General features: G+C 43.2%; 1 long non-coding RNA gene across 1 annotated transcript in view; it reads right to left on the reverse strand.

Moving 5' to 3' along the window:
- LOC134297587 (uncharacterized) overlaps nt 1-15362 on the reverse strand; it is a 163766-nt gene extending 148404 nt beyond the window's left edge. Inside the window, exon 1 of the long non-coding RNA XR_010004383.1 lies at nt 15044-15362. This is a non-coding gene — a long non-coding RNA (uncharacterized LOC134297587). The remainder of the gene's footprint in view (nt 1-15043) is intronic.
- Between the last annotated feature and the right edge of the window lie 10709 nt (nt 15363-26071).

Genomic DNA, 26071 nt, shown 5'->3' on the forward strand with positions numbered 1-26071 from the left:
GTCAAATTTTTTTGGATGGATTGGGTATCTTTTGGAAACAAGCTCCACAATTATTCTTAAATGCCCATGAAGACCGAAATGAGAACGGTCCCATTAAATCCAGCAGAGATTTTTATGTGAGTATGATTCAGTGCCAGCAAGTGAACACACTCTCTAGAGACAAAATAAAAAATCTCCAGAGTCCCAACTAAACATACTAATTGGCACTTTCAAAATAGAAAAAAAGGAGGAACATGAATTTAATGGAATAGTTGGTACCTCAACCAAAATATCACGGCATTATTATTTTTTTCAGGGTGCAAATTGTATATTGCAATTATATGGGACTTTCCTCCACCAGGGGAAGAGAGTGATGTGCCTCCTCCTCCGAGGAGAGACAATGAGTTCCAGTTGGAACTCTTTTCAGGGGGGCGTGGCTGATCTAGAGATCAGCCAGCCCCCTAAGCTGACTCCTCGTTTGACCTTCAGCCCACCACGCCCACCCATATAACAGTATAACTTAAGTGGTCGCCGTAAGGGGTCAGGTAGGATTTTCCCCCCTTCTTTGTTCTAGGAGGGTTTTTCGCCCACCCTATACTGTCAAGGGCAAATTGGGATGGTGTGGCAATTAAATAGGCTTCACTAGAAAGTTGATAGGGGAATATACAATCTGGCATACACCTAGGGCACCACCCCCTTTGGGGTGAAGGACATAAGCTAAAACACTCATCTGGTATCCATCCTGAACAGGTGAGGGGAAACTAAAGGCCCTTGGAATCTGGAGACTTTGGCCTCAACAACTTTGAGGGAGGCTTCTCCGACACGTTCCACTTAAAGGTTGCTTGGATTCAGGCTAACCGGGGACCAGGTTTTTTGCCCTTATCAGCTGAGAGGTAGGCCGAGTAAGGGCACTATCGTGGCTGGGGTTTTTACATCAGATTTTCCTCCAGAATAGAGTTACATTTAGTTTCAGAGTTAAATAGGTAACAATTAATAAAGTTGCTCATATTTAAACCCACTTCATTTGTGTTGTTATTTCAGGGGTTGGCAAGCAAATGCTATAGCTAGTCAATTCATGCACCTTTTTATATGAAACATATATAAATGTGAATATTTCATACCCATTTCATTAACTGCCTGATAGGAAATACATCTTCTATAATGAACGGTCCTAGTCTAGAAGTTTCTCTTGTTCACTTAAAAATATTCTTGAACATTTACATTTAGATTGTACTTCAAAAAGATTTTAAAAGCTTAGAATGAGTGTGTTTGTAATTGAACTGAAAAAGAGAGAGGTTGTCTCTATCAAAAAGACTGCAGGCAATTTGGGATTTTAAAAATTGTCTCTTTTGCTAGTACTGTTTAATGTGCCTGAAATCATCATCTATGCTGCATGCTAATACAGGGCCTGCTATTCAGTAATACATATTGTAGAATAAATAATTCATCCTTGATTTCAAACGGAACTGAGTATTAAAGGACTACTGCATGTGAAAATTCTCAAAGATAATTGCACTCAAATAAGTCCTCAAGCCAGAGGCAACCCTAGCCTAAACTAACAGAAAGCAGTTACTCTGGACAGTAGAAAGAGGCACAGACAATAATATGACCTATATGACTCAACCCACAAGAATCCTCAGTAACAAAATCTCAGAAAACTGACTGTGGACTATGCCATCTAAGAAACAAGAGGAGAATATTAGCTTTCTGAGGGAGAAATCCCCTCAGTATCATGATATCAGTGGTATCATGACCAAGATTGTACTCACAAAACTAAGAAGGACAAATCAGAACTTAGAGAGCAAAATTTCTTATCTCAAGCTAGGGATAGAAATAATTGTTGAGAATATTCACACAATAGTTGAAAAACATATATCTTGAGTGTCAGGCTTACTTCAAAGGACCAGTCTGAACGCAGATCAAAGACAGCTGCTCTCAAACACAATCTTTATTGAAGAATACATGACTTTGGAAAAGTCGAGAATGACCTAATGTTTACATACATCTAATTTTATCACTTCTGATGCAACGTAATATCACACGCAAATATCATCATCAAACCCCACCTTCTGGATCACATTTCCACCAAGGTTTCTATCCCCCCCACACTACAGCAATTATAATTGTTTATACTTTCACCCCTGAGTTCCCAGGCTCATTTTATCTTCTCCCGCCAGGTGCTCGCATGTTTATGTTATGAAGTCAGATTCAGGGCTTGGAAATTCAGCCCTGGGATCTGGCTGCATGACATGGCGCCCCCGTTTTCTTCGTCCTCCTCTTCGGTTCTTCTTTCACCATAGTCCTGAAACAAATCAAACAATAACTCTATGGGTCCATTTTGTCTAAAGTCCCCATATATTTTTTCAGCAAGCTGCGATGGAAGACTGGGTGTATTTTCCCTAAACTTTTTGGCAATGCCAATTGGAAAGTCACTTCATTGATAACACCCTGTATTCTGAATGGTCCAATATATTTGGGGCCCAGTTTTCTTGAAGGTAACCCCAATTTGATGTTTTGGGTACTTAACCACACTAGATCTCCTTTATCTAATTTATCGCCTTCCACCCTCTTTCTGTCTGCGAACGTTTTATACTTTTTGTGTGCTTCTTTTAACGAAGCAGTCACTTGATTCCAACATTCCATCATTTGCGTTTTCCATTTCCCTGCCTCTGTTCCTTCATTTTCTGTCCACCTCGGCAATTGGGGTAACGGTTGTATTTCATACCCGTAAACTACTTCAAAGGGGGTTTTGTTTGTTGCTGAATGTATAGTTGAATTAAAGGCTAGTTCCGCAAACGCCAACCACCTAGACCAGTCATTTTGTCTCATGTTAGAGTACATTCGAAGGAACTGCCCAAGCGTTTGCTGAGTACGTTCTACCGCCCCGTTTGTCATGGGGTGAAAAGCAGAACTTAAACTCCTTTCTGCTCCTAGCATTTCCAAGAATTTTTCCCAAAATTTTGCTGTGAATTGTACTCCTCTGTCACTGACTACTCTACTTGGACATCCATGTAATTTGTAAATATGGTTTATGTACAATTCAGCTAGTTTCTCAGCCGATGGTAGCTTCGTCAGTGCTATAAAGTGGGCCTGTTTAGAAAACAGGTCTAATACTGTCCAAATATAACGATGTCCTTTGCTGACTGGCAGTTCTCCCACAAAGTCCATAGCTACACATTCCCAAGGCCTGGTAGGTTCCGCTACTGTCTGTAACAATCCCATAGGCTTCCCTCCTCCCGATTTATTTCTGGCACAATCATCACATTGGACAACATGATTCTTTATGTCCTTCCTCATTCCTGGCCACCAACAATGTTTTGCTATTGCCTTTGTTGTTTTGGTAATTCCTGTATGACCAGCGCTCTGGTTGTTGTGAAAACGATGCAGAATCTTAATCCTTAATATTGCTGGGATATACAGTTTCTTGTTTACAAACCAAAATCCCCCCTTCTGGTCCCCCTTTTCTGCGTTGGACGCGATCCATTGATCTCCTTTATAAGACTGTTTTAGTTCATTTCCCCAGTTATCTTCCCCGCCGAGTTCGACAAAAGCCGTGTCCTCCTTTTGGGTTTGTGCTCTTGTCCTGACAGCTAAGCCCCATTGTTTGTCAGAGAATATTGTCCCCTCCTTTGCTGTGGTTAGGCCTTCGTGTTGAGGCATGCGTGAAAGAGCATCTGCCAAGACATTCTGTTTCCCTTGAAAAAACTTTAATTGGAAATCGAATCTGCTGAAGTATTGCGCCCATCTGATTTGTTTGGGGGACAATTTTCTAGGAGACTTTAAATACTGGAGATTCTTATGGTCAGACCAAATTTCGAATGGGATTCCGCTTCCTTCGAGGAAGTGTCGCCAGCATTCTAAGGCTTTTAATATGGCTAATGCCTCTTTTTCCCATATTGGCCAACTTTTTTCAGTTTCGCTGAACTTCCGTGACAAATATCCACAGGGTTTTAAGTTCCCATTTTGATCCTTAATTTATGATACGCTTCAATTAAATCCAGTTTAGTAAATATGCTCCCTTTCTTCAATACGGTAATTAAATCCTTGACTAAGGGCATAGGGTATTTATTGTCCTTGGTAATTGCGTTTAAATTTCGATAATCAATACACAATCTTAGGGAATTGTCTTTCTTTCTCCTAAATAACACTGGAGCCCCGAGAGGAGAATTAGATGGCTTAATGAAGCCTCGAGCCAGGTTTTTATCAATGTATTTTCTCAATTCCTCCTTCTCTTGCACAGACATGGGATACACTTTTGGTTTTGGTAAGTCTGCTCCTGGGGTTATTTCAATCCCTACTTCTATATTTCTTTTGGGAGGCAATTTACTGGCCTCTTTCTGATTGAAAACATCCGCAAAGTCTCTGTATTCAGGTGGCAATAGCTGTGGGTCTATTTCCCCTGCTTCGTCTTCCTCGTCCTCCTCTTCTGCAATTTTGCTTATCTCCCATTGCATCTGCTGTTCTTTAAATGCTAAGCTTTTTCCTCTCCAATCTACTTCAGGATTTGCTTGTTCGAGCCATGGTATCCCCAATATTACATGGTATGTGGCAATAGGGGCTATCACAAAGGATATTCTTCCTCCCCATTTGCCTATTTTGCATGGAACTCCCCGTAATTCCTTTGTAGATACTTCCCCAGCAGCGACTGATCCATCTAGCTGCGAAAATGCAATTGGGGAGTCAAGTGCCATCTGCTGGCATTTCAGCGCTCCTGCTAATTCTGGGGTTATAATGTTCCTAGAACACCCGCAGTCTACAAACGCCTTGCAGGTGGCCCGATTTTCTAGCCCCGAGAGGCAAATTGGTACTACTATCATGCGTTTGTCCCGACTCACCAATCTTTCCGAAGATTCTGGGGCCTGCACCTCCTCCTCCGCACGCCTCCCGGTTGCTGGCTTGGGCTTTGGGGCTTTTGGCGGCTCCCCCTTCCGGGCCCAGCATTCCGCTGCTCGGTGGCCCGTCTTCCCACATACAAAGCATCCCGGTTTAGGTTTGTTGTCGTCTCCTCTGGAGGGAATCCCCGGCCTCCCTCCGGGTCTTTCTTGCTTCCTCGCTTCTCCTCGACCTCTCGCCACCGGTCTTTGCTGGCCGCTGCTGCTCCTGAAGCGCTTTACTTGTGCCAGGGTAGATTCGACGCGCCCCGCTAGTTGAATCCATCCCTGGAGCGTCTCGGGGTCGTCTCTGTGCGCTGCCCAGCTGAAAATCTCGGGGCGTAGTCCCTCTTTAAATAGTTCCACTTTGGTTACTTCAGACCACTCCGGTACCCTTTCCGCGAGGTGGAGGAATTCCTCTGCGTACTCGGGCACCGTTTTGTCCCTCTGTTTTATTCCTTTCAGCTGGTCTCGAGCCCTCAATTGCTCTAGCCGGTCTCTGAACCGGTTCTCCAGTGCGGCGAGGAAGCGGGGCACTGACCTCAGGCATGGGTCGCGTCTGGCATGCAATTGCACATACCAGCTGGCTGCTCCTCGCTTTAGTGTGTTGCCGATGGCTCGAACCCTGCTTGCTTCGGAGGGAAATGTGTGTGCGTTGTCTTCCATGTATCCTCTAATGCTAATTAGAAAAAAGTTCAGTTCCTCTGATTCCCCTCCGTATTCCAGCTTGAGATCTTCCCTTCTAGGCATCCATTCTGCAGCCCTTTGATATTGTCTGGGCGGCATGGGGAAGGGTTGCATCAGGTTTCCTCGGGTGGCTCCTTGGAACACGCCGCGCCCCACTCCGGTGGTCATTCTGCGCGGCTCCTGGAAGTCTGCCGCCGCTGTTGGCTCTTCCGCCCATCCGCATACTGGCCTAGCTGTAGCCCCCTCATCTCGCCTTTCCTCGTCGTACGGCACATCCTCCTCCTCTTCCTGGACCCCCCGCTCCTCTCCGCCTTCGTCTGCGAATCCACTGGACCCGATCCCTGGCCCCAGTGGCCTTTCCACCCCGACGCCCATTCGGGGGGTTGGGAGCTCTGTTGGAGACGGCGGCCTCAGGGTCCCCAGGGCTCGCTGACGCTCCACTTCTCGCGCCATGCTGTCCCGGAACTGCAGCTCCTGCCAGTATTCCTCATCTCCCTCGTCCCTTGCCGCCACGGGGCTCTGCGTTGACGCCCGCTGGCCCCTCTGGCTCCAATCTCCTTCTTTGCTTGGTTCTCTCTCGGCGCCATATCGGCTGGCCTCCTTCTGGAGATTCTCTTCCAATAATGGCACCAATCTCCCCACGGTTTCCGACAGCCTGGATAAATTAGTTTCCAGGATGGATAACCGCAGGGCCACGGTCTCCGGCATACTTCCTCCAGATCCCCAACTGGTTTCTGCAGCTGCAGAGACGCCTCTTCCGAGCCTGGGAATTCTCTGGGTCACGCCGTTCGGCTTGGGGTACCCCGTAGAGGAAGCTATGGCTTGCAGCGTCTCTTCTCTCTTCGGCCGGGCCCCTTGCAAAGGCCTCTCTGCCTCATTTGGGCTTTGATCTTCTTCCTCGCTCATTATCACTTCACTGCGAATTCCGCAGGAGGGTGAGAAATGGGTTTCTCGACTTTAATGTCAGGCTTACTTCAAAGGACCAGTCTGAACGCAGATCAAAGACAGCTGCTCTCAAACACAATCTTTATTGAAGAATACATGACTTTGGAAAAGTCGAGAATGACCTAATGTTTACATACATCTAATTTTATCACTTCTGATGCAACGTAATATCACACGCAAATATCATCATCAAACCCCACCTTCTGGATCACATTTCCACCAAGGTTTCTATCCCCCCCACACTACAGCAATTATAATTGTTTATACTTTCACCCCTGAGTTCCCAGGCTCATTTTATCTTCTCCCGCCAGGTGCTCGCATGTTTATGTTATGAAGTCAGATTCAGGGCTTGGAAATTCAGCCCTGGGATCTGGCTGCATGACACTTGAGTATCAGAAAGCACTGATAAGATGAATCCCGAATATGCTGGATAGTATTGGCATTTTTAAATGCAGAAAGAAATATTTTATGTGCACAAAACAACATTTTCTAGACATATAAAAGTATTTTTCACAGAAAAAAAATCGGTGCAGAATGTTCTGTTTTACACACACACACACACACACACCTCATGTAAACTTTGTGCAGTATAAGCACTTTCATGCAAAAGGAAGAAAAGTAATAAAATTGTTTTCTTGAAGGCTTTCATGGCCGGAATCACTGGGTTGCTGTGAGTTTTCCGGACTGTACTGCCATGTTCCAAAAGCATTGCCTCCTGCCGTTTTGCCCACATCAATGGCAGGTATCCTCAGAGGTTGTGAGGTATATTGGAAACTAGACAAAGGGGGTTTATATATCTGTGGAAGGTCCAGGGTAGGAGAAAGAACTCTTGTCTGTTGGAGGCAAGTGTGAATGTTGTAATTAATCAAATTGATTGGCAGTTAATGGCCTTATAGCTTCAAAGCCTGGCTGCTTCCTGCCTGAGGGAAACCTGTGTTGGGAGGTGTTAGTTGGCTCTGATTGTTTCATGTCTGGAATTCCCCTGTTTTCAGAGTGTTGTTCTTTATTTATTCTCCTGATTTTAGAGTTTTTAATACTGGGAGACAGATTTTGTTCATTTTCATGGTTTCCTCCTTTCTGTTTAAATTGTCCACATGCTTGTGGATTTCAGTGGCTTCTCTGTGTAGTCTGACATGGTGGTTGTTAGAGTGGTTCAGCATTTCTGTGTTCTGAAATAATATACTGCCATAGATGTGGGTGAAATGTCAGGAGAGAATGCTTCTGGAACATGGCCATACAGCCCAGAAAACTCACAGCAACTCACCGATTAAATCATTCAGTAATGAAATTAGTACATTATTACATCCCTATCTTAAGCCCAGACAACTTTACAAAGATGATGGGGTTCATTAAGATGATGGGGTTCAAATGTGACTTCAGGCCATTGAACAATTAAAATAAATATTGTCAGCACTTCAAATGAAATCCAGAAATGCAAATCCAGTAAGCAATTATATTGATGTAGAACTGGTATATTAGGGTCTCATGTGTTTGGTCCTATCAGTTTTGGCAGCTTCCCTGTCAAAGACAGAACGCCACCAAATAGAGTACAACACAGTTTATTGAGGTTACAGAACTAAAAAATGCCCGTAGGAAACAAAGGACTAGGCAAACACTTGTCTTCAGTGTGAAAAGTAACAGAAACAGCTTCGTTTGAATTAAAACGGTTCGAAAGAATAAACCGGATTAAACAGGAGTTTAATCCGGATTAAATCAAAAGTGCTTACTTCAGCCTGGCAATTTAAACAAACAAAAGTTGGTAAACAGAGGTCAAAATGAACGCAAAAAACTGGCAGCAGATTCCTCTCTGCTACTCAAAAGCTACAGATGAGTAACTCAGGCTGTTTATTCCTCCGTGCAACAAGCGAAATCCAGGTCCAGGCACATCAATCAGGGTAACGGCGGTCAGCAGGGTCCCAATCCGGTCCAAGGTCGAAAGCCAAGCGCAGACGTCTAAAGTTCCACAAGTTCCACCGATAGCCACAGAAGGGATAGTTCAAGGTCGTAGTCAGTCAGTCAGTCCAGCGTCAATCCAGGGTAGGTAATTAATGTCCGTCAAAAAGACGACGGAGGTCCAAGCTATCAAGATTAAACACAAGTTGCACAGAAAAACCCCACACAGTTCCTCCCGCCGTCTATGCCCAGTGTCCTTGGTAACTTACGTATCCAGCAACGAATCACACCCGTCTTCAGGAAGTTCCCCAACAAGAGCCCAAGCGTTCGTCCAGATTACCTTGCCCAACGCAATTAGCCATTGATCCTAAACCCCATTTTATCCCAGTTCATAACTCCTCATCGCTGTCAGCTGCTATCCTAATTCCAGGTGCCTCATCATCATCATCCTCATCAGAGCTAAAACACCTTTGACTATGCCCCACAGCATCCCCAGCTGTGGATCCCGCTCCATCCCTCCAGCCCGTCCATGGGTCTGATCCTGCAACCCGCCAATCGTCTCCCATACTATCATTGCCGGTGACACCCAAATCCTCCCTTACACGAGTCCACTCCATGTCATCCTCCTCTGAGCTAACCATCTCTTCCTCCATTCGCTCGGTAAAACCCTCAAATGAGTCTTCATCTGTTGGTTCTGCAAATAAGTCCCGGAGCCGTTTCCTTTCGCGCTCCTCAAAAGAGTCTGACTCTCGAGGAGTCTTACGACCCTGTCTCCTAGTATCGGAGCCAGAAGGCTCAACCATAACACTATCCCCTCTCACAAAGGCCTCCTCCTCCAAAGGCGGAGACACAGCAGTGATCTCTTCAGCTACAGTGTTACGGCGCCCAGAAGTATCCAACTTCAATAAAGAGCGATGAAAGACAGGGTGGATCTTAAAAGAAGGTGGCAAGCGCAATCTAAATGCCACAGAAGAAATCTTCTTAACAATAGGGAAAGGTCCCAAATACCGTGGTGCAAACTTTCCCCCAGTATGTTTAATATATTTAGAGGATAACCAAACCAGATCCCCTTCATCTAACTCCTCCCCTGCTTGTCTATGGCGGTCTGCTTGAGTCTTCTGAGCTGCCTTAGCTTCTAATAACAACCGACGAGCGACATCATGTAAAGCAGCCATTTCAGAGGAGCGGTACACCGGATCAGGGGAAACTACATCGGTCGACGGCGCCACCCCTCCCCGCGGATGGAAGCCATAAGTTAACTCAAATGGTGTGTGTTGACTAGATGTATGCACAGCGTTATAATAAGCAAACTCAGCCACCAACAACCATTTTCCCCAAGCACTCGGTTGTTCTAGACAAAAACAACGCAAATACTGCTCCAACAGCCCATTAACTCTTTCAGATTGTCCATCCGTCTGTGGATGAAAAGCAGAGGAGACATTCAACTTGGTTCCCAAACACTCATGGAAATGCCTCCAAAAACGCGATACAAATTGAGGAGCTCTGTCAGAGATAATAACCTCAGGAGCCCCATGCAAACGGAAAATATGCTTGGTAAAAAGTAAAGCCAATGTAGGAGCCGCTGGAATCGTTGAACAAGGTATAAAATGAGCCATTTTAGAAAATAGATCCACCACCACCCAAATACATGTATAACCCCCTGACCTAGGCAAGTCAGAAATGAAATCCATAGAAATAATTTGCCAGGGTCTTTCAGGAACAGGCAATGAAGATAATAATCCCCTAGGGCGCCCGACAGGCGTCTTGCTCTGCTGACATACTGCACAGCTATCACAAAAACGGAGAATGTCCTGTCGCATTTTAGGCCACCAATAATTTCTGGTAATAAGTTGTACAGTCTTAAACCTACCAAAATGCCCAGCCATCGGTTCATCATGATGTGCCCTAATGACTTCCAACCTGAGTGCACCCGCCGGTACTTAAACTTGTCCATTACGTACCAATACCCCCTCCTGGTCCTGTAAATGAGGCAGCACAGTACGAGTCCCTACCGAAAGCAATATGAGTTGCTCTTGAGTCCAGTTGTCGTTCTTTTGAGCCTCTAGAATTTGAGTGTGTAAACCAGCCTCGTTTTCTACCACGCATAAAGAAGCAGTAGGCAATATTGTCTGACGCACTGTTTGCTCGCAAGTTTTAAACTCAGGTTTACGAGATAATGCATCCGCCCGTAGATTTACCTTCCCTTCCACAAACTGAACCTTAAAGTTGAACCTAGAGAAAAACAAGGCCCATCGAATCTGGCGTTGATTCAATTTCTTGGCAGTTTGTAAATGTTCTAAGTTCTTGTGGTCAGATCTGACCACAATTTGATGACGTGCGCCCTCTAACCAGTGCCACCACACCTCAAAAGCCACCTTTATAGCCAACAATTCCTTTTCCCAGATGGTGTAATTTTGTTCAAAAGGTGTTAGTTGTCTGGAGTAGAATCCACAGGGACGCAAGGTCCCTGATGAATCCCTTTGAGATAATACAGCCCCCAACACATAACTAGAAGCGTCTGCTTCTACTATGAATGGTTTATCAATGTCTGGATGTATTAGTATATTATCAGCTTGGAAACTAGATTTCAACTGTATAAACGCATTGTGAGCCTCCCGTCCCCACACAAACGGTTGCTTCTTACGTAAGAGTTGCGTTAAAGGTACAGTAAGTTTAGCAAAGTTTGGAATGAACTCCCGATAGTAATTAGCAAACCCCAAGAATCGCTGTACATCTTTTTTAGACTTGAGTTCTTGCCAAGAGTTGACTGCGTCAACTTTGTGCGGGTCCAGTTTTAGTTCCTTTCCCGAAACTATATGTCCCAGGAACTCAACCTCAGACACGTGAAATACACATTTGGAGGCCTTAGCAAAAAGCCCATTATCCCGTAAACGTCGTAACACCTGCCTCACATGCTGCTGATGTTCCTTTTCATCCTTAGAGAAAATTAATATATCGTCCAAATAAACCACTACAAATTGATCAATTAAATCTCTAAATACATCATTTATGAATCTTTGGAAGACAGCAGGTGCATTACATAATGCGAAAGGCATCACACGGAACTCGTGACATCCGAAGCACGTGTTAAATGCCGTCTTCCATTCGTCACCTTCCCGTATTCTAATCAAGTTATACGCCCCCCGTAGATCAAGTTTAGTAAAGATCTTAGCCCCTTGCACTCTCGATAGTAATTCCGAAATCAAAGGTAGCGGATATCTATCACGAATGGTGTGCTTGTTAAGAACCCGATAGTCGCATACTAGTCTAAGCTCCCCTGTCTTTTTAGCCACAAAGAACACAGGTGCAGCAGTTGGAGAGCTAGATGGGCGAATAAACCCTTTGGCTAGGTTCTCATCAAGAAATTCTCTCAAGGCTTGTCTTTCTGGTACCGTTAGAGCGTACAACCTTCCTGCTGGTAACTTAGCACCTTCTACCAATCTAATCGCACAATCGTATGGTCTATGAGGCGGCAACTTATCCGCTTCCCTCTTACAAAACACATCTTGAAATTCCCTATATTCAGTCGGTACACCCTCCATGTCAATTTGAGAAGAATTTAAAGCAAAACATCCTTGCCTTTTAAAAGCTATAGTACGCTTCACCCAATCCACTTGAGGATTTACTAAAGTTAACCAATCCATTCCCAGGATTACATTGTATCTTGGTAACCGTGTAATGTCCCATACAAATTCTCCAGTTACTCCTTGTACCTCCCACGTTATTTCTGATGTTTCGCGATTAACCACCCCAGACTCCAGTAGTTTCCCATCCGCTCCTTCCACCCATATATCGCATGCTTTACGTACTGTAGGAAGCCTATGTTTCCTTGCAAACCCAACATCCACATACGAGACCGTAGCCCCTGAGTCCAGCAGTGCCAGAGTAGAAGCAAGTTCTTTTCCCCCAACAGATAAAGAAATGGGTACAAAAACATGTTTCTTCCCCTCAAGTGACTGCTTTATAAGCCCTAATGCGTTGGACTCACGTCGCACTAGGGCTGACCTTTTCCCGAAAGCTGAGAAGGCTTAACGTTACAATTCCTAGCAAAATGCCCAGCAGTCCCGCAATATAAACATAATCCCAATTGCCTTCTACGGTCTTTTTCCGCCGTTGACAACTTTCTAAACACCCCAAGTTCCATAGGCTCCTCCCCCTTTGCCACAGGTGCCCTAGGCGCAGATACAGATGGCGCATACATAGCCCTAGACTGTTTACGAGATTCAAACCGGGCGTCCAAACGCAAAACCTTAGCCACCAAAGCGTCCCAGTTTTCTGCCGGCTCTAATCGCGCCAGTTCATCTTGGAGATAATCATTCAAACCAGCAATAAACAAAAGCATAAACCCGTTCTCTCCCCAGTCTAATTGATGACGAAAAGAGTTAAACTTATTTAAATAGTCCAAAACAGACCCTTTTCCCTGTTTTAACCGATAAAGAGCCCAGCTAGCATTTTCCATACGGAGGGGATCCCCAAAGGTGTCTGATAATAATTTCTTGAAATCATCTAAATTGTCCTTGACTGGGTCATTTCCCAGAATCAAATTAGTTGCCCATTGTCCCGCAGGACCGGTCAATAGACTCAAAATAAATGCCACCTTGCTAGTGTCCGTAGGAAAAGCTTGTGCGCTAATCTGAGAAAAATAAAGTTCAATTTGTGCCAAAAAAGTGGGCAATTTGTTTTGAGACCCATCAAAACGTTCAGGAGTCATTACATGTCCTTTAGCTGGCTGTGCTGCTTGTGCAGCGTAAAATGCAGCCTGCAGCTGGTCAAAACGGGCCTTAAGTTCCTCCATCGTCTTCTTGATGTGGAAACCTCACTAGAAAAACTTTCTTTTCGGGCGTTGGGCAATCTGTCAAAGACAGAACGCCACCAAATAGAGTACAACACAGTTTATTGAGGTTACACAACTAAAAAATGCCCGTAGGAAACAAAGGACTAGGCAAACACTTGTCTTCAGTGTGAAAAGTAACAGAAACAGCTTCGTTTGAATTAAAACGATTCGAAAGAATAAACCGGATTAAACAAGAGTTTAATCCGGATTAAATCAAAAGTGCTTACTTCAGCCTGGCAATTTAAACAAACAAAAGTTGGTAAACAGAGGTCAAAATGAACGCAAAAAACTGGCAGCAGATTCCTCTCTGCTACTCAAAAGCTACAGATGAGTAACTCAGGCTGTTTACTCCTCCGTGCAACAAGCGAAATCCAGGTCCAGGCACATCAATCAGGGTAATGGCGGTCAGCAGGGTCCCAATCTGGTCCAAGGTCGAAAGCCAAGCGCAGACGTCTAAAGTTCCACAAGTTCCACCGATAGCCACAGAAGGGATAGTCCAAGGTCGTAGTCAGTCAGTCAGTCCAGCGTCAATCCAGAGTAGGTAATTAATGTCCGTCAAAAAGACGACTGAGGTCCAAGCTATCAAGATTAAACACAAGTTGCACAGAAAAACCCCACACAGTTCCTCCCGCCGTCTATGCCCAGTGTCCTTGGTAACTTACGTATCCAGCAACGAATCACACCCGTCTTCAGGAAGTTCCCCAACAAGAGCCCAAGCGTTCGTCCAGATTACCTTGCCCAACGCAATTAGCCATTGATCCTAAACCCCATTTTATCCCAGTTCATAACTCCTCATCGCTGTCAGCTGCTATCCTAATTCCAGGTGCCTCATCATCATCATCCTCATCAGAGCTAAAACACCTTTGACTACGCCCCACAGCATCCCCAGCTGTGGATCCCGCTCCATCCCTCCAGCCCGTCCATGGGTCTGATCCTGCAACCCGCCAATCGTCTCCCATACTATCATTGCCGGTGACACCCAAATCCTCCCTTACACGAGTCCACTCCATGTCATCCTCCTCTGAGCTAACCATCTCTTCCTCCATTCGCTCGGTAAAACTCTCAAATGAGTCTTCATCTGTTGGTTCTGCAAATAAGTCCCGGAGCCGTTTCCTTTCGCGCTCCTCAAAAGCGTCTGACTCTCGAGGAGTCTTACAACCCCGTCTCCTAGTATCGGAGCCAGAAGGCTCAACCATAACATTCCCTTTCTGGATTTTTTGAACTGCTTTTGAAGTAACCTTATGCAGAGACCATTTCAATAGGTCACTCCCATTTAATGCATTGATAATTCAGGCAATTCTAAACCAATCTGATTAAAAATAAGCAAACCAATACTATATGTTGACACTTTCTGAACTCTCCAGGATAATTCCTAATCTCATAATACCACCACAGCAATTCTTTATCATTAATAAGTGTAATCTTATGCAATATGTATTGAATGTATTCATTCAAATAGTTGAATAACCCACCTACAAAACCTCCAGTTGCCAAGTTTAATATCACCTTGTTTACCTTTATATTTCCCAGAATTACTTCTAAAATTACTAGCACATCAGTAGTAACCATAGTTACATAAGTGGGCAAATTTGGCATCATAATCTTACTGGTGATGAACCAGATTAGCTCCTCGGTATTTTGTTTTGATTATCATTTAATTTGAAATAAGCAAACAGACCAACATCACAGAAAGATCAGAATCCCAATTACTGTCAAAGTGGTCCAAAAGGATACTATGGACTTCATCACATTGAGCTGGAGAAAATGAGGGAAAGCAGGGAAAATGGTGGAGTTAAAACGGTGGAGTTTTAAAGAAGACGAAGAATTTACTCACCCCAATCACAATAAGATAACCTCCTGCAGCTTCTTACTCAACCATCTGATTAATTCCCATCACATGGGGAGGCTCCTCCCATTTCAAAGATGTCAGCACACTTTTTAAAGCATCCTTTAAGGGAGCCCTGTCTTCAAGCCTCTTCCACAGAATCATAAGCACCTTTCTTAAGGTGGCACTGGGTTTTTTTTCACTCAAGCCCCTTCCACTGAAACAGAAGCACTATTAAGAATTAGGTATGCTTTCAATTCTTTCTTCAACTGGAAAAGGAAATGCTATAATAGGCACTTGACTGAAACAGAAACACCTTTCTTAAGGCAGCACTTACCCTGGAGTCGTCAGCATTGGCGATCCGAGGAAATGGGCAATTTGTCTCCGCCCACACAAAGCATCATAATTATATTTAAAGCAGACAACCAAAGTGGGCAAAAGTGATTAACATCACACTGGGAAATAAGCCATTTGGCCCATCTCTATGTAGGGAATTTTAAAATAAGTTGATTGCCAACCAGCTTAGGAATTGTTGGAAAAACCAACACTTTAGAAATGGCAAAATATTTCACCCCCATAGTTGTAGCTTGCTTTGTGTGAAGTGCACAATGAGTTACCATTTTTTAAATGTGTAGAAATGCATTTTGGGTGTGATGAAGTAATATATTCCTTGGCAATATTAAAACTACTGAGGTTCTCAACAAGGCTGACCTCTTCTTATGCATTTCCAATTTCCATGAATTCTATGCATATAATGTAATAACAATAATTTTATTTCTTTGACCAGTGATATGCCCATTTCAAAATACAACACAAATAAGAACAAGGCAAAAGGAGGAGAGGATAGCAGCTGACCTTCTATTTACAGTCAGAGTCTTATTTTCCTGATTCTTCATTCAGGATATGTCCTCTTCTCTTGATAGTTTTCAGAATAAAAAGGCTTACTCTGATTATGATGGATCCTCAACAGGTATTAGGAACCTGCAACCTTCCAGTTGTAGCTGGACTGGAGATCTCATGCCCCCTTACTGTTGGTTGTATTGATTAGTACAATTGGGAATTACAGTCTAATTTCATTACTGGAAGGCCATTTTTGCTTTTTCCTTCATCTACAACAAATAGCATCTTCACTTTCCTCCTTTAATATCTATTTATTTATCATATCAGAAGCAAAACCGAGAGTACAGTTGTAATGTATTTAGAAACACAAACCAAGTTAAAAACTTGGCATTATACTAAATGTCCTTTGGCCAGATTCTGGCCAAAAGGCAAGAAGAATGTCAGATCATTTCCTGTTGGAGACCTAAAACTGGATAGTAATTAATGTAAATATCTGTATCGAAGTTCAGTATATGCTGGACAGTCAATAAAAAAATGTTCGATATCTTCCACAATTTATTCTCCCCAAACGCAGAATCTCTCACTTCTTGGATATGCATGTAATGTATATTACCTTTCAGTTATACTTAGGAAACATTGTGTTGCTGCCTTTGCCATCATTTGGACCCAGAAATCAATTCATTGTAATGTAATGAGATAAGATATTAAGATAACACAACGAACTTTCTTGTTTAAGTACCTGCACTTAAATTTATTTACTCTGGACACTAATATCATAGACTCATCCAATGATCACATCAAAGCATTGTTGAAGGCTTTCATGTCTGGAATCACTGGGTTGCTATGAGTTTTTCAGGCTGTATGGCCATGTTCCAGAAGCAAGAGAGAATGCTTCTGAAACATGGTCATAGAGCCCGGAAAACTCACAGCAACCCAAATCACATCAAAGGGCGGTTCCACACATACATTAAATCCACTTTGGAGTGGGTTTAAATCCACACAGGCAGAGGAAAAAAACTGGCTTCCCCCTTTGGCTCTCCACAAGCCATCCTGGGATGACATGTGGCCATCAACCCCTCCCCCCCCCAAAAAAAAAAACACCTAAAAAGAAAAAGAAAACTCACTAGGAGCCATTTGGCTTCTCTTCCTACCTGAGGGAACATACCAATGCTGCCCAAAAACATAGAGGAAGCCAGGAAGGATTTGCCCCCCCCCCCTCCTTCATTTCAGGCATAATTGATATGTTCCATCAGATAGGAAGAGAAGCCAAATGGCTCCTGGTAAGTTTCCTTTTTATTTATTTTTTTAGGGTTTGGGGTGGGTGGGGCTGGTGCCCTTGCAGTTTTCCAGGCTGATCCAGCCTGGAAAATCTGGGACTACTGTCTGGTCTGCCCCCTCAAAAGTCCAGAACTTTTGAGGAAGCAGTCCAAACAGTGGAAGTAGTGGGTTTATCCCACTCCTTCCTGGAAGGCACAGAATAAACCCACTAACAAATTAGTTTGCCACAAACCTGGGTTTTCCTGGTTTGTGGCAAATTAATTTGTGATTTCCAAAGACATCATCTGGACAGCCTCCTTTTTGTGATGGGAAGTCCCACATTAAAGGGGCTGTCTGGATGCACCCAAAGCCTCTGAAAGTCAATCAGAGCCTAGGCTAGACTGAATCTAACCCCTCTTTCTTTTTTTTTCATTTTTATGGGATGACTGGGGTTCAAAGATATATATAGTTTAACAGTGGAAAATCAACTCCCTTCTTTGGAGATTAGGCTGTGGGACCCATTTCCTCTTTCAAAGAGGCATTATTCACATACATTTACTAATTTGCCAGATTTAACCTGGAAAGTCAAGGGTCAGAGCTAAATAAGGAATTCTTCATCTAAGTAATCTATCTGTGTACTCAAACTGTGAAAACTGAAAACGAAACATACAGAAGAATGGATCAATCCATTTATGTCAGGTCTTGTCTTTCATTTGACATTTCTCAAAAGTCCATTAAATCTCAACCTCAATATTTATGCACATATTATTTTTTTTAAAAAATTGATTTAAAAACATGCTCACTCTCAAATCACTTATTTTAAAATGTCTTGCAATTGGCGTCTTACTCCACATATTCATGGAATCTGTTGTCGAAGGCTTTCATGGCCGGAATCACAGGGTTGTTGTATGTCTTTCGGGCTGTGTGGCCATGTTCCAGAAGCATTCTCTCCTGACATTTCGCCCACATCTATGGCAGGCATCCTCAGAGGTTGTGAGGCATGGAATCATTTTCTCCCTCAAAAAGTGGATGAGATATTTATTTAGCTCTTGGGGTGAGAAAAATGTCTTTAAAAGAAAATGAGCAGAATTACCCATTTACAATGTGGCTGCTGCACATAACCTATGTTCCCAATAATTCATACCAGGTGCTGTAGATTGTATTTCAGAGAATGGAACTGGCCAAAATCACCTCTGAGTATTCCTTGCTTAGGAAAATCCTATGACATTTTTGGGGTTGTCATAAATTGAGGAGGAATTTGTAAATTTAAAGTATTTATTTTGTCCTGTCATCAATCACAATGCAAGCATTTAAAGCATAACATTCTTTGTTTATAAACTTGAATGACACAAAAGGAAAACGGAATGAAGAGGCAGGAGAAAAAAAGGCAGGTAGCCTTTCAACAAGCCTGGTAGAATGAACATGCTTCCAGTGTTGTTGTCTTCATCTGTTGTAGCCCTTTTTGAATGGCTGCTGCTAGTGACAGTTGAGGGAAGAGCACTCAAAGAGGGTGATGTAATGTGTATCATATAATTAGTAGTGTAGCTATAAAGAACATAGAAATCAGTCAGCTTTTTAGCATGCATAATATATATTAAGCAAAATGGCATCCATAAATTAGTTTGCCAATATTGTCTGAATGACCTCATCTTGCTTTTTAATTAGAATTGTATATTTGTATGGTTACCAACTGCATTCAATTATAGGTTCTTGAGAATGCAAATACTAAATCATTTCTTAAGTTAACAAGAAAAATAAATTATAAACTCATCACCGAAGTTCTGCTGTTTCCATAGATGCATCTCCAAATGTATTTTTTAAAGTTTTTGCTAAATGTAGTTTAAGAAAGAAATGAAATTTGACATGTTTTATAGGTTACCATCAGATGATATATAAGCTGCAACTGAGTTCTGTCCTCACAAAAGCAGTGACATCAATTATGGGCTTGACAATCTCCTTATGCATATATCCATACACTGGGAATTACACATATGCATGCAGTGACCTTATGTGAGGTTGGAACCTTGATTCTTCAAGCTATTTTTTCTTGTTGGATTGAAGACATACTTTAAACTTTAAGAAACATGCATATATAGTGACTAGCGTTATTAAATATACTTTTTTTTTTTTTTTACAAATCTACAGTATCTTCATAAGTTGTTGAAGAATAAATTACTGAAAGCATTTTACATTGTGGATGTTTCACCTGCATTATATAATATAAAATGACATTTGCATTTGGACACTCATTAACATCTGAATTCCTCCCAAATCAGTTCAAAGTGCATAGACCATTCATGCACAAATAATGTGTGTCTGTAAGTGATGTTCTCAATCTGTATTTCCTTTGTTGGAATGTGTACAATTGATTTGGTTGCTGGGCATGGGGCACATGGCCTTTCCAGTGACAGCCCTCAGACTGTGAAATTCCCTCTTCATTGAAGTATGTACGTCTCTACTTCCTGATGGTTTTCAAAAGTTATTTAATCTCTTTGGGATTGCTTTCATGGTTTTTTTTTTTAAAAAAATCTTTACAGATTTACAATTAGTGGGTCACTTGTTGTATTAAAGTCACAAGTTCTTCAAAGGACCATTTTAATAAGCTATTTCCATTTTGTTTCTCCCCAGCCTATTTGAGGCCCAGAAGGGCTTTCTTCAAAGTTGCTCACATCCAGTTTTGAAGAAAGGCTCCCTAATTATAAAACAGTGCTTCCAATGAACTGATCAATTACATCACATCCAGGCTTTCTTCCTATTAGCCCAAAGAGAAAGAATTGTGTGTGAGAGTCTGAACATGAGAAATAATGTACAACTCAAGTGCATCTCGTGTTGATTCTATAACACATTGTCTTTTGCTTCTGTTGTTGTTGGGACCCAGAGTCAAAGAGCCAATAGTTGTAGGGATCCACAGGGTCAAGACTAGGTCAGGTCTGCAGCTTGGGTGTGCTCCTGGACTCAACTCTGAGTCAGGAATGTATTTACACACTTGTGTGTCAGCTACAGCTGTTCCTTGAGATGTCAGATCTGACCTTGGTGAGACATTCCATTAGGAATACTGTTGTTTCCTCTATGTGGGGCTACTTTCAAAAAGTATTCAGAAGCATCAATTGCAGCCAGATTATCAACTGGGACTGGCAATAAGGTGTACCAAACTCACTTATTTCAACCTCTCTTCTGACTGCCATTTCAATTCAATATAAAATTCAAATTATGATATATGAAGTCCTACACAGTTTGGGTCCAGGTTATTTGGTTATATACAGATTATAAACTTGTCTATGTTCTGAAATCTTTTGAGAAGGCTCTTCCATGAGAGTGCATCTGCACTGTATGATTAAGATAGTTTGACACTAGTTTATCTGTCATGCTATTGAATCATATGAGTTGTAATTTTACAGGATCTTCTCTGCCAAAGACAGTGGGTACCTCACCAAATTGAGCCATGGCAGGTAAAGTGATGTCCAACTGCATTATTTCCACATTATAAATGTACCCTTTGTCACACCACTCTTGTGGGTATGCCTGAGGAGAACATAAGAGAGGGCCTTCTCCATGACTGCTCCCAATCTCTGGAACTGTCAGGATCCAGGCTGCAGAGCACCAATAACCATGCACAGAGACCAGAATCTATCTAATATCTTTATTGAAGGAATATATAAAGTCAATAAAAACAAGTGAAGAATATAGTTCAGAAGAAGACCTTTCAGGAAAGGTCAAATATAGTCCAGGAAATCGATGTCCAATATGAGATATTAGAGTCCAAAGTTATAATCCAATAACCGAAACACACACTTTGCCGAGCAAAGTGTGGGGAAATGACAGGGTCCTTTAGTCCAATGGAGCTTGACAACAAGGCTGGAAAAACAAACTAGATTCTTGGCAAACAAGACTTGGTTCGAGGCAACAAGAAGCAAGAAGCAAGAACTGGGTCCGTGGCTAGGTCCGGGGAACAAGGCAGGCTTGGAACAAGAACAAGGTCCTGGAAACAAGGAACAGGAGTAGCGTAGTCCACACACGATCTCACTCCCGAAGCTGACGAATTGACTCCGCAAGGATCTCCTTGCGGGTAAACACCTATATAGGATCTTGTTTTCCCGCCAAGGAACACTTTCCCTGGGGAACAAGAAGTGAAACCCATACTGTGTCCAGATGCATGACTCCTTAAGATTTCCCAAGGGAAACAGGCTTAATCAGCTAATTGTCTGGCAGCGATTCTGGCGCTTCGGTGATTCGCCTTCCTAGCGCCTCTATCTCGATTATAATTATCCCTACGAGAGAACGGGGGAGAATTCTGCCCAAGGCTTGTTTGGCTGACTTCTGGAGGGCAAACATCCTGCAGGTGCAAGGGCTCCAATTCTGGCTGAAACGGTGGGAAACCCAAGTTTTCCTCTTCGTCTGCCACAATAGTACTAGGAAGGGGACTACATGGCCCATGAGACATCACAGGAACTCCTTTCCCAGAGATGTTACACTGACTTATTTGGCTCTCTGTTGGCAAGTGAAGACTTTTTGATTTTGACAAAACTTTGAGAATTAATGTTAGGAGAAAGGCTTAAAATAATAAAATCATAGCGTCTGAAGAGATCACATGGACCATCCATTTCAACTCCCTGTCATGCAGGAAAAACACAATCAAAGCACCCACAACAGAAGGCTTTGTTAAAAGCCTTCAATTGAGCCTCCAGCAGACTATGAGGCAGTGAGTTCCACGGTTGAACAGCTAGTATGGTCAGGAAGTTCTTCCTAATGCAAAGGTGGAATCTCCTTTCCTATAATTTGGATCCATTGCTCCACGTCCTTCTACACTTACCTAAAACCTGGGAGGAAGCGGGTTAAAATAACCCACTTCTTCCTGGGTTTCAATGCCCCCCCACTCCCACTCCCCTTGACTTGTGGGATTGCATTGAGTCACCCCCAACCTCCCATCGCACCCATGGGGGGGCAGGGGCTGGGGGAAGGGGGTAGGTGTCCCCCCACCCCGCTCCTTCAGGCTCCAGCTTAAGGTCCAGATCTTTCCAGTTGTTTAATTAATGCAGAGTAATCTGGGAAAACCCAGTTTTTTCCTGCATTAATTCGCTTTACCTGAGGTGTCGTTTGAACCTGTATTTTGGGCCTGTCTGGACGGACACTCCAAGTCCTAGTAGTGTGTGTATATTGTGTTTTATTTGGACTTTTATTTGTTGTATTTAATGGTTTATGTTTTAGCTATTTTTATTGCATAACTGCTTTTTGTATGCATTCAATTTTTCAGTGTTTGCTTTTTATTCCTTTTTTTAACTCTGTCATAAACCATTTCAAGTCCAATACTCTGAAAAAAATGAGATATAAATGAATGTACTAATGCTAATATTAATGAGAATTACAGTGCAATCGCCTTTTGAAAGCATTCTCCATCCTTTATGTGCACAAGAGTAGAAAAAGCACCAAGAGCTAAAAAGGGACCAGTTACTGACAGTGTAACACTTTTTATCAATCTATTTAAAAAGCAGAACCAAGTCAACCATTAAAATATTTTGAACAGAAGCAAATGGAATATATAATAAAAGTTGTCAGGTTGCTTTCTTTGAAGCATATGACACAAAGTTAACATAAAGGAAATTGAAATGTCCTTGGAGAGTAAATTGGTATTTGGAATACCTTTGAATTAGATTCAGAATGGTTGTGAACCAACAGGTGAGTATAAGGTTTTCAGTTTAATGTAGACCACGTGTAACATTGTGCACCATAATATATAGGGGGGAAAATTAAACATCTACCAGAGCACAGCTTGTTAGAGAAGATTTGAGTTGCTTCCTATAAATTACCCTGTAGAATTACTATTGTTTTATTTTAATATGCTGCATAACTTTTGAACAGGTTCATTAGTTCATTAAGGTCTAACCAATTAACTAAGATTTGGATGAACTCACTACTACTTCTTCTTTTCTTTTTTTTATTAAATGGAATATTATCATAAACCTGAATTTTTAAATCATGTTGCTGATTTTAGCTAGGAAATAAAGCCTTCAACCTAATTTATGATATGTTACTTAACACCTCTGTTTCTAAAGCAATACATTGCATAGTTTTAATAAAGTGTGGGCCTCTGGAACGCCACTGCATGCCTCTCCAACCCCTTCTATTCACCTCTGGGATCCCACAGATAGGTAATCATGGCTTAAAGGCTATTTCCACTCATCCAAGGACAAAATGTAGCACAAACTGGTGTTAAACATTTTGAGGCCACACACAGGGCAAATCCCCACCTCATTTGGGGGGAAGGGAGTGGCCTCCTTAACTGTACCTGGAGGCTGTCTATTTGCTTTTTCACCTGCAGTGGTGATGCAATGGAGCTTTGGAGAGGGAAGATCCTCTCCGTTCTCTAAGCTCTGTCACGTCATCACTGTGGGTGAAGAAAAGAATGGACAGCCTCCAGGAATAGGTAAAGAGGCTTTCTACTCATTTTAAGGGTGAAATGCAGGACAGGGAGGGGACGATGTCCCTGCCATCCCAACTCTCCAAAGCTGCCTAAGTCCAGGAAGCCCAGGATAGCTGTGGAGATAAAATAATAATAATAATAATAATAATAATAATAATAATAATAATAATAATAATAATAAGTTGTTTATTTTTATTTCCTGCCCCATCTACCCGAAGGGACTCGGGCAGCTCACATGGGGCCAAGCCCAACAACATACAATAAAATACAACAGTATAAAATACACAATATAAAATACATAACAATCACAGTAGATCAATAACACAGCTTCAACAGAGTAAAAAGCATGGCCATAACATGGCGCTTCAGTCCATAGTCTTGGTGGAGAGGTAATTTCAATCATGCAGTGAATTAGGAGAGCTAATCATGGCAATCCGTGATAAGGAACAAAAGACTGTGCTATAGGAACAGGTGGGGAATCAATCAACTGTTCACCTTAGTCAAAGGTAGCTTGAAAAACCCAAGTTTTCAAAGCTTTTCTGAAGGACATCAATGTAGAGGCTAATCTAATTTCTCTCGGGAGAGAGTTCCCGAGCTGGGGGGCCACAACCGAAAAGGCCCTCTCTCTCATCCCCACCAATCGTGTTTGAGACAAGGATGGCAACGAGAGTAGGGCCTCTCTAGTAGATTGCAGAGTTCATGCAGGTTTGTAGTAGGGGATGCGATCACAAAGATAGGCAAGACCCAAGCCGTTTAGGACTTTATAGGTAACAACCAGCACTTTGAATTGGGCTCAAACATTCATTGGCAATCAGTGGAGCTTTTTCAATAGGGGAGTAGTCCTCTCCCTATAGTTTGCTCCTGATAGCAACCTGGCTGCTGCTCGTTGCACTAGTTGAAGTTTCTGAGCCATCTTCAAAGGCAGTCCCACATAGAGTGTGTTGCAGTAACCCAATCTGGAGTTAACTAAGGTGTGGACCACCGTGGTCAAGTCAAACTTCTCGAGGTATGGTCGAAGCTGGCGCACAAGCTTTAATTGTGCAAAGGCCCTCCTAGCCACTGCCAACACCTGAGTTTCAAGTGTCAATGTTGTGTCCAGGAGGACCCCCAAGCTGCAGACCTGTGACTTCAGGGGGAGTGTGACCCCAGCACAGGTTTCCACCCAATACCTCGATTGGCCATGCGACTGACCAGGAGGACCTCTGTCTTGTCTGGATTAAGCCTCAGTTTGTTCACCCTCATCCAGTCCACCACAGAGGACAGGCACTGGTTCAGGACACAAGGGACTTCCTTGGAGTCTGGTGGAAAAAAGTAGTAAAGCTGGTAGCCAACCCCAAAACTCCTGATGACCTCACCCAGCATTTTCATGTAGCTGTTAAATAGCATGGGAGAGAGAATAGATCCTTGCAGGACCCCACAGGTCAATGGCCAGGGGTCTGAGCAGGAGTCTCCCAGCTTCCCCAACTGAGTACGGCCCTCTGGGAAGGAGTGGAGCCACTGCAAAGCAGTCCCCCCAATACCAATTCCAGAGAGCCAACTCAGAAGGATACCATGGTTGATGGTATCAAAAGCCGCTGAAATCTCCAAGAGAACCAACAGGGTCACACTCCCCCATCTAGTTCCCTGCGGAGGTCATCCACCAAGGCGACCAAAGCCATCTTGGTACTGTAACCAGGCCTAAAACCCGACTGCGATGGATCCAGATGATCCGTCTCAATCAGGAATCCCTGGAGCTGAGAGGCGACCACATGCTCTAGAACCTTGCCCAAGAACAGGAGATTGGAAATCGGGTGGTAATTGTTCAGCAACGACGGATCAAGGGACGCCATTTTCAGGAGAGGTCTTACTACTCCCTGTTTAAGGTTAGATGGAAAATGCCCCTGATCCAATAAAGCATTCACAATCATGGTCAGCCATGACCCGTATCCCCCGCTGGCCAGTTTTATCAGCCATGAAGGGTCCAGAGCGCAACTAGTCGCCCTCACAGCTCCAAGGATCCCCTCGACATCATCCGGGCAAACAATCTGAAACGAATCCATTAAAATTGGACAAGCAGATGCCTCGGTTACCTCCTCTGGAACTGCTCTAAGTCTGGCATGTACGTCGGAACATATCCGAGTGACTTTGTCTGCAAAGTGATGGGTGAACTCACCACATCTGGCTGCCAGGTGGTCGGTGGTCTTCCCCCCACCCCATGTGGACAGAGAAGCTCACCAACCACTTGAAACAGCTTTACCGGTCTATTAGTTGTAGATGCAATGTGAGCAGTCAGGAAAGCTTTTCTGGCTGCCCCCAAAGCCACGGAATAGGCATTAAATGAGGCTCTAGCCCGTGTCCGGTCGGGCACGCTCTCAGTCCTCTGCCAGCGACACTCTAGTCTCCATCTTTCCCACTTCATCTCCGCCAGCTCCTCAGTATTCCAAGGAGCTGGGTTGACTCTGCATGATGATCAGGGATGCTCAGGGGTGATCGTGTTTACGGCCCTGGTCACCTCGGTGTTATAGAGGTCGACCAAGGCCTCA

Source organism: Anolis carolinensis, chromosome 3 (genome assembly GCF_035594765.1).
Source record: "Anolis carolinensis isolate JA03-04 chromosome 3, rAnoCar3.1.pri, whole genome shotgun sequence".
Classification (NCBI taxonomy): domain Eukaryota; kingdom Metazoa; phylum Chordata; class Lepidosauria; order Squamata; family Dactyloidae; genus Anolis; species Anolis carolinensis.